The 13,391-nt window shown below is 38.7% G+C and overlaps 1 pseudogene; it reads right to left on the minus strand.

The window, feature by feature from the left end:
* Window positions 1–6,181: 6,181 nt before the first annotated feature.
* On the minus strand, window positions 6,182–10,023 carry LOC102865030 (annotated as a pseudogene).
* Between the last annotated feature and the right edge of the window lie 3,368 nt (window positions 10,024–13,391).

The following is a 13,391-nucleotide window of genomic DNA, read 5'->3' on the forward strand; positions in this document are numbered from 1 at the left end:
ACACAACCTTGCTTGCTGAAACTTAAGAAAACCTGAAGCATTTGCTGCAGAGGGTCAAGGACTGCAGTCTTTAATATGGATTGAAGCTTAACATCAAGTCAACAAACATTCTCACCACTGGGTCAATTAGCAGCACCTGCTAGATGAAGAGATTGAGATTGTTAACAAATTTGGCTTCCTCAGTTCCACAGCCAACACTCTTTAACTGCTTTAATTTCTCATCCTCTTCCGTGGAGCAACTGGTGGCCTCAAACTGTGTGCCTTCAGGATTGAAATGCAGCTTCTTACTATTAAACCACCAGAGCTCCCTAAAAAAGTGATTACAGGCAAAAATTTTAAGTATACAACAATAAGGAAAATTATTAGGAATTTATTTTCATTTAAAAGTAAGCAATATTACAATGTTAAGGAGCTAAAAATTTCAAAGAGCTAGGGAAAATTATTTTACATTTTAAAAAATCTGCTATTATTCTGCTATTTAGAACGTAGGGAGCTCTGGTAATGAATTTCATAGGTAACTTCACTGCTAACTCAAAGGCAGTTCTTCTCTGGCAGTTTGAATCACCCAGGCACTTCCTCAGAGAAGAATGGATGTATACCTTCCGTGCAGTCTTCAGTCTCTGAAAACCCACTGTAAATCACCTGAAATTTGTTTGATTCAACGGCAGTGAATTTCAGTTTTTCGATAAACTATTGCTATCTTTATAATTATCTTTTCCTTTCTTCATGAACAAGATTATTGGTGTCATCCTACAACTTGTCTTTGGCCATTAGTGTTCAGTGAATTAAAGTTATTCTTGAAATGGTTTTAAAATTCAACTGGAATAAACTCAAGGTTGTATTTTGGTTCTTGTGCATTTGTTTTCTTGTTCTCCAATTTCTTTTTTAACTTATATATGAGTATTTGATGGTGTGTTCCACAGTTGACCTCTGGACTTATTTTGACTGCTGATAGTGGGCTTTTCTGTGTACAGATCATAGAGTGCCAAGAGAACAAACAAGTCTGTATTGGAGAGAGTGAAACAAAATTTATCTTTGGAGGTAAGGATTTTAACTGTCTCCCATATGCTTTGAGCACGTGGCCAGGAGGGACTGGTCCTTGAAGAAGGAAGGACGTCATGGTTGGAAGTGCGGAGTGAGAGGATAGGAGAAGAAGACCCCACTAGAGATAATGGGAGTAGGTGTATCAGAGTCAGTGAGACTGGCTCAGGATAGGGCAGGATTCAGAGCAATTTTTGTACAGAGTGTCACTCTAAGTCTCGGGCAGCTGGGTTGCACATGACAACAGAAACATCTCCATATATAGACAATTTGATTACAGTGTTGTTCTTCACCCTAGGTCTAGGTCTCTGTGTATAGGGAGCTCTGGTGGCTTGGCAATAAGAAGCTGCACAACAATTTTAAAGGCATGCAGTTTGAATCCACCAGCTGCAGTGTAGGAGAAGGATGGACAGTCTCCTCCTGTGGAATTAACTGTCTCTGAAAACCTGCAGGAAGGTCAACTGTGGGTCAGTTCCAACTCTACAGCACACACCAACAATGTGTATAGTTACCATTTTCTTCTCAGTGGTTTTAGCAGACTAAATAATTTTATGCAAGAATATCTATCATGAGATTATCTTTGGCATCATCTCTTTTACTAAGTCCTTAATTATTTTAACTGCCGATTCATTTTCCAGTGCCTCCTCTTTGTTTCCAAAGAGGAGACTCTGTAAGTTGCCCTTTAGCATACACGAGCAAAAATGACAGGGAAAAAAAATTGATGACATAAGAGAGGTGAGAAGATTTCAAAGAACAGCTTGGGAAAACAAAGTGTTTCAACAAAACATGCAAATATTTGGAGTTAAAATGTTAGAAGAGAAAAACAGAGATGAGTTCCTCAAGCTGGAAAACTAAATAACAAACTCAAGCCTTGAAGTGCAATTCTGAAAGATTCTATAGTCAAAATTTTGAATGATGAAAGAAGCATGACTGAAGCAATGCAGAGTCACTGTACCAAAAAGAACTGGTTTATATAAAGCAATTTCAGAAAGTAGCATATACTTAAGAACTGGTAATGGTACTGAAAGAAGATATCCAAGTTGCTCTGAAAGCTTTGGCAAAAATAAGTTCCCAGAAACTGATGGACTATAAATTGAAGAGTTTCAGTAAACAAATGCAGTCCTGGTCATGCTCATTAGTCTATGCCAAGAAATTTGGAAGACAGCCACTTGGCCAATCAACTGAAAGAGGTTTGTATTTGTTCCTATTCCAAAAAAAGGAAGGGGGGCAGGTGGGGAGTGAGCCAACAAAGTGCAAAAATTCTTGAAAATATCACGTATAAGTAAAAGCTTGCTGAAAATCATTTAAAAATGGCTAGAGCAGTAAATCAATAGGAAACTGTCAGAAATTCAAGCTGGATTCAGAAAAGGTCATGGAACAGGGGATGATTTTGACTGAAAGTAGACAATACATTAGATTTCTTAAATTTGCACTTTAATAAAAACTCACTTTATTATTTGATATGTTTAATAAGCTAGAATTTTGAAGCTCCATCTCATAACCTTTGGGCATGTGGCCAGGAGGGACCAGTCCTTGGAGAAAAACATGCTTGGAAGTAATGGAGGGAGAGTGCAGGAGAAGTCCAGGATGATATGGGTTGATACAGTAAATGGGGCAATGGGGGTATGTGTGTCAGAGTCAATGAGACTGGCTCAGGGTAGGACATTCTTAAGAATTGTTGTACATAGGGTCTCTATGAGTTGCAGGGAGTTCAATGGCACATAATAAGAACAACAAACAATGATTTAGCAGTCTGTTACTACTGAATATAGTGTACCAACAGTACCGTAATTTATCCTATGATTTTACAATTCTTTTTATGCCATTACAGAATGGATCTGGTGGAAAATACTGAAAAATTTTTAAACTGGCATCTAACAGTTATAGGATTGTCTTTAAATGATAAGAGTGTAGTTACTTAGTGAATTGAAGGATAACATAGTGTTAAATCAATCCTCAAAGTTAATCTATATAAAAACTATAAGGAGGGAAGGCAAATCTTTTGTATAAGGGATGTATATAATCTTCCATTTTCTTTTTTGTTATTTTCATAAAATCAATCATATATATTATGTTTTATACAATCATTCATGCTGCAGAGGGTCAAGGACTGCAGCCTTCAATATGGACTGAGGCTCAATGTCAAGAAGACAAACATTCTCACCACTGGACCAATTGGTAGCATCAGGATGGATGGTGAAGAGATTGAGATTGTTCACAGCTTCAGTTTGCTTGGCTCCACGGCCAACACACTTGGCACCAGCAGCCAGGAAATAAAAAAAACATATTGTGATGGGAAAGTCTGCTGTTAGGAACCGCTCTAAAGTACTCAAGAGCAACAGTGTCTCTCTGGAGATTAAGATATGCCTGGTACAGGCCATTGTCTTTGCAATCACTCGTTATGCATCAGAGAGTTGGACAATGACTAGGGAAGATAGAAGGAGAATTGATGCCTTTGAGCTGTGGTGCTGGAGAAGAGAATTGAATGTACCCTGGACTGCCAAGAAAGCAAACAGAATCATCCTGGAGAGGGTTAAACCAGGCTACTCCTTGGAGGCAAGGATTCTGGGGCTTCGTCTGACATACTTTGGACATGTTGTAAGGAGAGACAGGTCCTTGGAGAGGGACATCATGCTTGGTAGGGTGGAGGGACAGCACAGGAGGGGAAGACCCTCTATGAGGTGATTGATTCAGTGACTGGGGTAATCGGGATGGGAGTGTCAGAGGCCATGCAATTGGCACAGGATAGAGAAGGGTTTAAGGCTGTTGTACATAGGGTCGCTATGAGTCGTAAACAACTCGACAGCACATAACAACAGCAACAACACAATCATTCCTATACATTTTGTTTTACATAATTAATATGTATCTGTGTCTATTATTATCCCATCTTTTCATATCATCACTGAATCTTTCCTATTCTTTCACCACGCTGCGAACCACTAACCGCTGCTTTCCTAAAGATCTCTCCCTTCCCCTTTTCATGCTCCTCTTCACCCTTTCCATTTCACCTTTTGTACATTTACACATATTTTGCTCAGTTATCTTCCTGTTTTCACAATAGCATTCTTTTTCAGTATTTGCCCTTGTGACTGCAAATTGCCTTTACTAACTCCTTGAAGAATAAGTTTGCTATCTGTATTTAGATAGTATTGAACATATAAACTGAACATTTTCAATATACATAAAACATTTTCATATAGATAGAACATGTTCAAAATTTTGAGTCTTCCTATCTATAAATGAGATATTTTTAAATTTAATTAGATATTTAATTGTTTCTTGTAGAAATGTTTTGTCGTTTCCCCTATAAAGGCCTTTAATGTCTTTAGTTGGGTATATTCCTAATATTTAATCTTGTGATTGCCTAATGTAAATGATACTGCTTTTCTAGTTTCCTTTTTCATGCTTTTTTTGTTGCTGTATAAAAATCCTACTGATTTATTTGAATGTTTATCTTATATCTTGCCTCTCTACTAAATTGATCTACTTAGGTCTAACAGTTTTCTTGTTCAGTCTTTGGGGTTTTTTGTGTACATTATCATCTCATCTGCACATAATGGAAGTTTCACCACCTTTTCGCCCATCTGGTTGCTTCTTTATTTTCTTCTCTTGCCTTACTGATCTAGCTAGAATTTCCAATCCAAAATTGAATATGAGTGGTAATAGTGAACATTTGCCTGGTCTCTACTCACAAGGGAAATATGATTAGTTTCTCTCCATTGAGAATGATGTTAATTATTGGTTTTCTGTATGTACTTATGCACTATTTTTGAGGGAAGGCAGTTTCTATTTTTACAAGTGTTTTAATCAGGAAAAATTTTGGATGTGGTTAAAGATCATTTTAGGATCAATTGATAGAGTCAGGTGTTCCTTATTCTTTATTAATGTAATGAATTACATTGTTTTTCTTTTTTTAAAATATTACAGAAAAGGTTTATTTGTGTTTCAATAAAAAGACTATTTATTGTTTTAGAACAGGCAGCTAATAGCTACTCTGCAGTTAATGTTTCGGTAAATAAATTTTAAAAGTGACTACTGCCTGTCCCCAAATTCCTCTTTTTATAAAAAAAAGAACTATTAAAAATGTTTGACAAATTTTGAGTTAAAAAACTGTTAAAACATTCTCTATATTTAATTTCAACTTTTATAGTAGATTATAGGAGAATAAAATATTACAGAAAGATGCTTATGAAACAAATATGACATTTGTTTCAGTACATGTCTTTAAATGATAAAGTTATAAGCATGTAAACAACTATATAATAAAAAGTTTCCAAATGTGGCCTGTAAGAAATCAGGCAAATTTTATCATAAGCGATAATCCACTCCAAGCCTTCAAGATAGGTTATATAAGCTGCACTAGCAATGCAGTAAACTTCTACCAAACCAAACCAAACCAAATTAAAAAAAAACAAAAAACAACAAAACCAAAAAAACAAAACCCAAAAACCTTTGCAATTGGCATGCTGAAATAAAGGAAAGAAAATGTTGGGAGTCGGGGGATAGGGATGTTTACAAACTCAGTGGAATCAATATAATTTAAGGGGAAATAAAGTCCTAATAAAATTTATGGTACTTAATGTTTGAGAAAAAGTAGAGCTGTGCTATTCTGCTTGGTTCGCTTTTGGACACTGCATGATTTAAGATGGCCTCTTGCTGTCCATCCCCTAGTGGCACCATTCAAAACACACTGCAAATAAATGGTGGCTCAGGAAACCACTTTCCATGAAAGGATAGCGTTTTATTTTCATTGATGTTGATGGAAGTACAGTTTCTTCAGTAAACTCAGCAAGAATTGTTAAGGCGGTTAAAAAAATTTAAACATGAACCCTTGAATTGGGGGAAAATTTTAAAAAAACAAAATCCTAGAAAATAAACAAAGATTACGCATCGGCACACTTGGTATCAAAACACACGGCCACGCCACCCACATTTTAAAAAATCCTATGGGAAAAAATCCTTCCTTGCTTATTAGAGGTGCATATCTAAATTTAATAGCTTACCAATATCTTTTGGGGGGAAGGACAAAAAGAAATAGAGGAATAACATTAACCAAAAAAAAAAAATAAGGTTTCTCCTCCTTAAACAATTTTTGCTTCTTCTTGCTGAAGCCAACAGACCTTGATGGGGAGAAAAATCAGTCTTCATCGTCATTCTCATTAAGGTCATTGTTGTCGTTGTCATCTTCCCCAATGTAAGACACTGGAGTCTCCACCCTGGAGCTGCTGTACTGAGAACCATTGGAGCTTGTGGCCAGCATCCCATCCACCCCGTTGGTCAAGTCACTGGCAGAAAGCCTTGTGCCATTTGAAGTTGAACCCGAGGATGTGACAAATACACCGATGATTTATCCCTGAGCCATTTCTGTCACAGAACGTTCCATAGCTTTAGGTAACAAACTTCTCGCAGTGTTAAGGTCTTCGGCTGAACAGTTTCCCGATTCTAGTTCACAAGCCATTCCCATTCACTTTAATACTTCTATGTCATCATCTATTTCAAATGTGTTACCAAATTTAAACAAACTTATCATTAGAAATATTGCAGTCGATCCCAGTCTTCTTGCTGGTGTTCACAATGATGAACGGACGTGGATGACTGGAGTTGGGGGTGGGGGGGTGGCCGGCTGGCCTGCTGCTCTGCCTCGCAGTTTCTCTGCACCAAATTCTTTCTTTTATTATTATTATTTTTGTGTGTGTGTACCGTCAAATCAGATCTGAGTGGTACAGGAGGAGATTGCTCCTCCTTCCCCGGCAGAGCATCTGGTGGATTCGAACCGTGCACCTCTGGGATTTCTGCACCAAATTCTTGAAGGCAATTTGCTGTAGAATAAGTTCTTGAAGTTGAGACTGTATATTGTTTTTCTTATGTTGAACCTTCCTCGCACTCCTTTTATGTCTCTCATTTCACTGTGATTGATTATATTTTTAAATATGCTGTTGCATTCTATTGGCCAGAATTTTGTGGAGGATATTTGTGTCTAAGTGCATGAGAGATATTGTCTTGGGTGACTTTTAAACCGTGGCTGCTTTTCTTGGTTTTGGTTCAAACATTCTTCTAGATTGTATAGCCCTGGTGTGTCAACTTGCCATATAACAGTAACTTATAGTTGCTTTGATGCTGAACACTGTGACACTGATGTGTCAAATGTGTTAATGGTTATCTATGGTGGACAGCATTTGGTGGAGCTCCCTGATTAAAACAAGCTAGAGGCAGGAGTGGCATCCATTTTCATAAAAGCTTGCCTCCTGAAACCCTATGAACTTGGAGAAAGGATGAAAGTCACACAAGTGTTGAGGGCTTTCGTTCATAGGGTTGCTATGAGTCACCTACAACTCAATGGCACTTAACTAAAACAACAATACTCAAAGGCATATTTTGTTTCATGTAGTCTTGTTTTAATTTGCTTTTACTTCAACTTGAACTGGAATCAATGCAATATATAATCTATTGACCATTTGATCTTATTATTAATCTGACGAATGATACTGAGCGACTTCAATGTCTCTCTCCACATATATAATTTATTTAATTCTTACTGTTTCCATCTATATATCTACTTGTAGTCACTTCTTTCCTACTGTTGTTGTTGTTGCTGTGCTATCAAGTTGCTTGTGACTCATAGCAACCCTATGTACAACAGCCCTAAACCCTGCTCTGTCCCGTGCCAATCTCACTATCTCCGACACACATATCCCGACTACCCCAGTCACTGAACCAATCCACCTCATAGACGGTATTCCCCTCCTACGCCGTCCCTCCACCTTTCCAAGCATGATGTTCCTCTCCAAGGACCTCTACCTCCTTACAACATGTCCAAAGTATGACAGACGAAGTTTCAGAATCCTTGCCTCCAAAGAGCAGCCTGGCTTAGCCCTCTCTAGGGTGAATCTGTTTGTTTTCCTAGCAGTCCATGGTACATTCAGTACTCTTCTCCAGCACCACTGCTCAAAGGCATCAATTCTCCTTTTATCCTCCCTAGTCATTGTCCAACTCTCTGATGCATAGCAAGCGATTGCAGAGACCATGGCCTGTATCAGGCACAGCTTAGTCTCCAGAGGGACACCATTGCTCTTCAGACCTGGAGAGGTCTATAACAGAAGACTTTCCCATGGCAATACGTCTTTTAATTTCCTGGCTGCTGGTGTGAAGAGTGTTGACTGTGGAGCCAAGCAAACTGAAGCTGTGAACAATCTCAATCTCTTCACCATCCATCCTGATTCTGTCAATTGGTCCAGTAGTGAGATCTTTGTCTTCTTGATATTGAGCCTTAATCCATATTGAAGGCTGTAGTCCTTGACCCTCTGAAGCAAGTGCTTCAGGTGCTCCTCAGTTTCAGCAAGTAGGGTTATGTCATTTGCATAATGTAGGTTATTGTTGGATCTTCCACCAGTCCTGATGCCACATTTCTCCTCATGGGGCCCAGCCTCCTGGATAATCTTTTCTGCTTATAGGTTGAAAAGGTATGGAGCTAGGGCACATCCCTTGCATATACCTTTCCCAGTTTTGAACCATGCAGTGTTTCCTTGCTCTGTTCTAATGACTGCCTCTTGGTCCAAGATTAGGTTTCACATTAGCACGATCAAGTGTTCTGGGATTCCCATCTTCTCATAGTCAGCCACACAGTTAAACACCTTTGCATAATCAGTGAAACACAGATAGAAATTCTTCTGGCATTCCCTGCTTTCAGCTAAGATACATCTAACATTAGCTATAATATCCCTACTACCACGACCTCTTCAAAACCCAGCCTAGACTTCTGGCAGTTCTCTGCTGATGTGCTATTCCAGTCATTTTTGGATAGTCTTGAGCAGAATCTTGTTTGCATGTCATATCAATGATATTGTTCTACAATTTCCACACTCTATTGGGTCACCTTTCTTTGGAATGGGAACAAATATAGATCTCTTCCTGTCAGTTGGCCACGTGTTGTTCTCCAGATTTCTTGGCACAACTTGGTGAGCACAACCAGGGCAGCATCTGTTTGTTAAAATACACAGTTTTTCACACCAAATCTCTCCCATTTCCTTCACACACACACACACTCCCATCAAATTGTGTGACCCTATGACCTCCCATCCTCACTCCTCTGCTTCCAACCTTCCCCCGTTTGATCCTCATACTCAGTCTACAATAATGGTTTTTTGTAGTATTTGTCCTTATGGGATTGCTTTAGGTCACTCAACATAATACTCTCCAGTCCCTCCCAAGTTATGTAGTATTTTACACAATCATTGCTTCTGTCTACTGCATAGTATTTGATTGTGTGAACGTACCATAATTTCTCAGTCCATTCAATTGTGGTTGCACATTTGCGCTGTTTCCATGTTCTTTCAAGGGTGAATCATGCTCCCGTGAACATTGGTGTGCAAGTCTCTGTTTCTGCCCCCGTTCTCATTTTTGGGGGGTATATTCCAAGCAGTGGAATAGCTGGGTCATATGTAATTTCTATGTTCAGCTTTTTGAGGGAACACCAAACAGCCTTCTGGAATGGTTTGTACCATTTTACAAACCCAACCACAATGTTTAAAAGTTCCTATTTTGCTACTTTCTATTTATCATTTATTACTTGCTGCCTTGTTAAACTTTGCCACTGCTACTGAAGAGGGTATCTCATAAAAGATTAAGAGTCAAGTAGTAGTAAATTTAACTAAAACTATTGGCTCTTCTATTATCTCTGCTGATAAAATAATCTGGTATTTTAGGGCAATCCTAAGACCTATCACATATGCCTTTAAGGACATTTTTTATGTCATCTGGACAGAGATAACAGAAATATCTATTAAGGAACAAAAATGTAGATACTTTATTCCAATCCATCTCAAGGTGATCTTTTGATAGTCCTTTATAGAAAAGCAAAAATATGTATTTACTAAAGAAAATCTACTGGAACAATGCGTTTACAGTAACATTAACATCTACAGATCCCACCTCAGTGAGCTGGACTAGTGTGAGTTCATTTGCCAACACTAAAGCATTCATGTAATAATTTCATTTGTGTTATAGTCACTGAAAGAATTTTAGAAGAGATACTCTCATATGTGCAAGTTCAAACCTGCCACTTCCAATTCCAACTCATAAGGACCTTATAGAGTATAACTACCCCTATTGGTTTCATTCTCATAAAAGGTGTTCCTAAGGGAGCTGTGGTGGCCTAGTGGCAAGAAGCTGTACTGTAATCCCAGAGGTACACGGTTCAAATCCACCAGATGCTCTGCCGGAGAAGAAGGGACAATTTCCTCCTGTACCAGTCAGATCTGATTTGACGGTACATGCACAAAAAATGAAAAAAAAAAAAGTGTTCCAACACAATGTAGAAATTATAAATGTAGTATCTTGCTGATTATTTTAAAATAAGTTGTTTGTTGTTGTTAAGTGTCATTGAGTCATAGGAGACTCATAGCGACCCTATGAACGAAAGTCCTGGAAACCTCCTGTATAACTTTCGTCCTTTCTCCAGGTTCATAGGGTTTCCAGAGGCAAGCTACTATGGAAGTGGATGCCACTCCTGCTTCCAAGCTTGTTTTAATCAGGGAGCACCACCAAACACTGTCCCCCTTGCATAACCATTCTCACATTTGATTCATCAGTGTCACAGTGTTCGGCTTCACAGAAACCATACCAGGGTTACACGACATAGAAGAATGTTTCACCAAAAACAGTTAAAGGCAGGCCTGAGGGCCGCAGAGTAGAGTCATCCACCTTTGGCTTGGGAGCATGACTTTCTGTCCGCTAGGCCAACTGCTCTCTCTGTCTCTATGTTGTTGTTGTTAAGTGCCATCGAATCACTATAGGTATAGAGGCTAATGAGCCAAAATAGGGGTTTTCCAGTAACCCTTTTGGTATTCTCTATTTTCAGTCAAGCTCCATCTAACATCCAGGTTGAATTTCTGGAAATTCTCTGTTGATTTACTGTTCTACTCATTTAAAACAAGTTTAAAAGCAGGAGTGGCATCCACTTCCATAATAGCTTGCTTCTGGAAACCCTGTGTATGAACATGGAGATAGGACGAAAGTTATACAGGTGTCCAGGACTTTGGTTTATAGGGTCGCTAGAAGTTGCCTACGATTCGATGGCACATAACAACAACAACAACAATTATAGTCTTATACCAAACAGTATAAAAGTAACTGAAGATCATCTCTTTCTCCCATTTTCAAGGTAGGGGGAGTTGTGGTTCATGCAGACTATTAATTGTGGAGGCAGCTCAGATAGATTGGTCCAAAGAAAGTTGTACTGTTCACCAGAGACTGTGATCCTCTGGCAGTTTGAATTCACCAGCAGCTCCAAGGGAGAAATAAGGCAAATTGCTCTTGTTTCAAGAAACATACTTGAAAACTCTACATATGGCCACTCTGAGTTGGGAATTAACTCCATGGTAGGAAGCAGGACTGGTAACCACATCATGAATAACATGTTTGCTGGAACTGTCTGGACTTTGATAAATGTCGAAAGTTGTAGAGGGACTTCAAGCCTTTTGTTCATAGGGTCGCTGTGAGTTGTGCAGTCAACAACAACAACAGTGAAGAATATTAATAGTAGTGCTATGTTGTTATGTACCATTGAGTCAAATCAGCCTATAGCTGATGCTCTGGTTGGTTTTTAGAGGTAGTAAATCGCATGGGAAAAGATTGCCCATACTTCTCCTGTGGAGCAGCAGGTAAATTTGAGCTGCATGCCTTCAGGTTAACAGCACAGCTCCTTTACACTAAGCTTCTCAATCACATTATATACAAAAGACTTAGAAAAGCACTGATGGCATTTAAATTATGATTTTAGAGAAGAATCTTGAATGCACACACCTTAGGCTTCCAGGAGGACAAACAGATCTATCTTGGAGAATGGTGGTCAGAAGCCTCCTTTAAGGATTTTTGTCTCACTTATACTGACCATGTAATCAGGAGGGGACCAATCTTTAGAAAAAGTCATCATTCTTGAAAAACTCACAAGTCATTGAAAGAGGAAGCTCAGGGACGTGGATTGACACAGTGGTGGTAACAATAGCCTCAAGTAAAGCAAAATATTTGAGAATGTCTCAGAACTGGGAATTGTATTCTATATATGTTGGTATTTTTGTTAAGAACTATCAAGTGAAAACTGACCAACAGCTGGCCTTCCAAATAGTTTTCAGAAGCTGTAAATAACAGGGGAGGAGATTAGCCTTCTTTCTGTTTGCTGTGAATCAAAAGCCAGTTGTTGATTTGGAACTAAAAACAACAGCTTTACGCAGCTAATAAAAGTAGGATTCATCAAGGGCCTGGCTAAGATTCTGGTAAGAACAATTTGAATAACAAGTGAATTTTAAAAGATTTAAAATATTTCCTCACGAATTTAAATCTTTGCTTTAAGTTTCAGGTACTGACCACAAATGACACAGCCATGAGTATTTTCTGAATACAGAATAGGTAATTATGCAGTAGTTTGTGCCATCTTCGTAAAAATAGAAAACATTTTCTAAAACTGTTTTATAAAGTTCTCTAAAAAACTTTCTCATAATAAGCCAAAGAGATTTGTTTTATGTTAGATATAAAAAAGGAACGTGAGGGTGTGAGGGAGAGAAATAAAGAAAGGAATTGGTCCCAAGAAACGAACAGGCCTTTATTGCGTGGTCTGAGTGGGATGCCAAGTGACCCAGCCGCCTGCCATGGAGACAGGATGCAAATGGCATGCGGGCGTTTTGGGGGGTTTCCTTTTAATGGGGTCCTGCGGAGGACTAAGTTGGTACTTCTTGGAATTTGGCTTGTTATTTTAGTTAGGTTTTAGCTTTTGTTTTCTCAAGCTCAGACTCTTATCAGGATCCATTGTTTGGTCTGGTCCTTGATGATCATCAGCTCAGGCGTTATTAAGTTTCTCAGGAAGTGGTCAAGCAAGCTTGGGGGTGATGGGCAACTGCCATATTCTCCCTTCATTTTATTTCTCACACGGAAATAGACTACGCATAAAAAAATCCTGTACACACTTCCTGTATGTTATCTCAAATGTGCTATACCTAATGTTCTTTTTATCTCTTCACCACTCATTAATATTTCCCTCAAGGAGGTGAGTTGAGTTGACTCTAAATAAGTGAACAGACATAGAGTGTCAATTTAGCAAAGCAAATGAAAAAGATTTATTAGGATAATGCAAAGGAGACATGCTTGGTGTAAGATAAAGATAGACCATACAAAAGAGTTAAAGAGAAAAAGAAAGAAAAGAAGAGAAGAGAAGCGAGGAGAAGTGAAGAGATGCGAAGAGAGAGAAACATCCTTGGAGCATCAGAGGTGGATCCAAACATTCTGGAATGCAGCCAGCAGAGAAAGAGGGCAGTCTCAGATGTGTATCGCTTTTTGTTGGCTCCCAGTCTCTTAAG

The sequence above is a fragment of the Elephantulus edwardii genome, unplaced genomic scaffold (assembly GCF_000299155.1).
Source record: "Elephantulus edwardii isolate Elephantulus edwardi_28Jun2011 unplaced genomic scaffold, EleEdw1.0 scaffold00005, whole genome shotgun sequence".
NCBI classification, from domain to species: domain Eukaryota; kingdom Metazoa; phylum Chordata; class Mammalia; order Macroscelidea; family Macroscelididae; genus Elephantulus; species Elephantulus edwardii.